General features: G+C 45.1%; 1 long non-coding RNA gene across 1 annotated transcript; it reads left to right on the top strand.

Moving 5' to 3' along the window:
* The first annotated feature begins 940 nt into the window (after window positions 1-940).
* Window positions 941-1,797, top strand: LOC116880869. Its single transcript, XR_004385293.1, has 2 exons — window positions 941-1,030; window positions 1,459-1,797. It is a non-coding gene; the product is annotated as an uncharacterized LOC116880869 (long non-coding RNA).
* The last annotated feature ends 750 nt before the right edge of the window (window positions 1,798-2,547 follow it).

The following is a 2,547-nucleotide window of genomic DNA, read 5'->3' as shown; positions in this document are numbered from 1 at the left end:
AAGATTATTAAAAGCGCTTGGAACCAACCACTTGCTCGGACTGGTAGCCAATTGGCCAATTCTTTTGACCTGGCGACCAGAGATTTTTAGAAGTAATTCTTTGTGTCATGAGGCTGAGCTGCTTATTTTCTTAGTATGTCCATCTCCTTGCTTGCTTGGGAGGAAGAGAGCTTGCAGGACCCCACTGTCCTCTGCTTGCTGGAAACAATGTGGACACAATGGCGGGCCCAACGCTCTCGTCTGTTTAACTGAGACACAAGTCGGTGCTTAGCTCTGTTTTCTTTTGTTTTGTTTTTGTTTGCTTGTTTGTTTTTTGTTTTTGTTTTTTTATGCTCAACTCTTACCTGGGTCACCAGTCAGAGCCCCCTGGGTCCTCCCTAGTGAGTTTATCAGTCACCTGCTGGTGTCACAGTCTCTGGTCCTTCTACCTCCAGCCCCTCCCATGCAACAGAGCCGGACTATTTTGTAATCCTTCTCAGTGATGGCGTCAGCCTTATGAGGCCCCTCTTTTGGAATTTAGTTAGCAGTCATGCATAGAACTGAATGCAAGCCCCTCACCCTAGAATTTGCAGCCTTCCTCGCTCCACTGGGCTCGGCTGACCTCGGCACCTAAGCCTTGCTGCTGTGAGCTCCGCTGCGCTGCAGTCTCTGCTCTTCTTTCCCCTTCCACTTTCTCGTTTTCCCTTTCCCCACCTTTGCTCTCTGTCCTTATACTGATCTCTTGCCTTTGTTTGTACCATTTCTCATTTTTCCTTCTGTTCATTCATTCAATAGACATTGAGCTTCTACTGTATCCTGGACAGCATTTTGGGCCTTGGGGATACACACTGTACAGTTTGGATGACGTCATCCCCTCTTTTCCCTCAGTGCAAGGCACACACCGCCCTTAAGAGCCCAAAGGTTTCCTTATTGACTCCTGCAGACAAGGAAGCCAGCTGAGTATAAGGGTTTAGGAGCAGAAGCTTGGGAATCAGATAAATCTCAGTTGGAATTTTGCTCTGCAGCAAGCATCTATGGTATACTAGGCAAGGTATGCAAGCTTTTTTTTTTTTTTAAGATTTTATTTATGTATGTGGGAGAGAGAGTGAGAGCATGAGAAGCGAGAGAGTTAGAGGGAGAAGCAGACTCCTGTTGAGCAGGGAGCCCGAGGTTTGGCTGGCTTGATCCTGGATTCAGCCAAAGGAGGATGCTTAACCAACTGAGCCACCCAGGTGCCCCCAGTACACAACTTTTGCAAGCCTTCTGGTGGCTCATCTATCTAGTGGGGATCTAGTGGGGATCATAGTTCGTGGTGGGCTTGTTGAGAGAGTGGCAAGGGGGAGAAGTCCGTGGTGGGGTTGCCCTTATTATCTTTGTCTTCTCTCAAGCTTCTGCGGGAAGTGGTGCCTGGTTAAGAATGAGTGAGTATCGCTGGCAGTGCTCTTGTGTGTTTCATGAAACCCCTTCCTCACTCAACAGCATGCTACAAGTGTGTGTGAATGTATGGAGAGGCAGAGGACACTTGACTGTCTCGTTTCTTCTGCTGGATCCCCAACTCCTCAGGGACATTGGCTTCTGGCTGTCTTTCTATATGACTTCCCCCCATGATGATGGACAGACTCCTGTGAACTGAAAGCCATCAGGAGAGAGGTGGAAGATTTCTTAGTTGATCTGAGGCTAATGGGAGAGGGAAACTTACAAAGCAGAGGGTGCCTGAAATTTCCAGCTAGTGTTAAGCGGCCATAACAAAGTATAACCCATGGCTTCAATTTGGTCTGTCAAAGATGAAATTAAAAGTGAATTTGAAGTTTCACAACATAGTTCTCTCTATTACGGGTGCCGCTGTGCATTAAAATCGTCTGTGTGAGGCTCATTGGGATGGGCAGAGATTCAATCACTGCTAATGGCTTAAGGAAATGGGGTGGTGAGAATTAGGGTCATCCATCCCAATTGGGGCAAGAAAGAGAATCAGGAAATGTGTTTTTCAATCTTGACATCTTGCCAGCTGGAGCTAGAAGGAAATGTTTTTCTGAACTCATTGAGCAGCCTGCTCACAAATCATAGAGATAGTGGCATTCAATGAGAATAGAAACAATTTTTATGTGGTCTAGCTAAAGACTTGCACCACCCACTCAGAGTTGTACAGAGCACGCCTTAGGGACCCTTGAAACTGTACTGGCTCAAGAGGCAGAAGCCCACTTTAGCAAATGCTGTAACTGGCTTTATGCAATGGGGGTATTTACATGTTTCCCAGTAACATTAGTTTATTTTAAGAAATATACAGTATGCCTATTTAACCATCAATAGATGGCTAAGATTTCATTTACTTGGTATAATATTTAGGTGTGGTATCTGGTTTTGCATACCGATGTTAAATAGTCTTAAAAAGAATGAATATTCTGAACAGTTTACAAACCAACTTTGTCGTCTTCAAAAAATATTTTTTTACATGATCTCATCTGGTTCTTATGACAACCCTTGGGACAAGGTTCTGGGTAGATAATCGTCATCATGTCACAGGTGGAGAAAGAGAGAGATAAATTCTCAAGTCACCAAGCCTCTAAGTAG

Source organism: Lontra canadensis, unplaced genomic scaffold (genome assembly GCF_010015895.1).
Source record: "Lontra canadensis isolate GAN:19392208 unplaced genomic scaffold, GSC_riverotter_1.0 scaffold69, whole genome shotgun sequence".
Lineage (NCBI taxonomy): Eukaryota > Metazoa > Chordata > Mammalia > Carnivora > Mustelidae > Lontra > Lontra canadensis.
The sequence above is the reverse complement of the archived record's forward strand: the minus strand, read 5'-3'. Positions and strand labels throughout refer to the sequence as shown.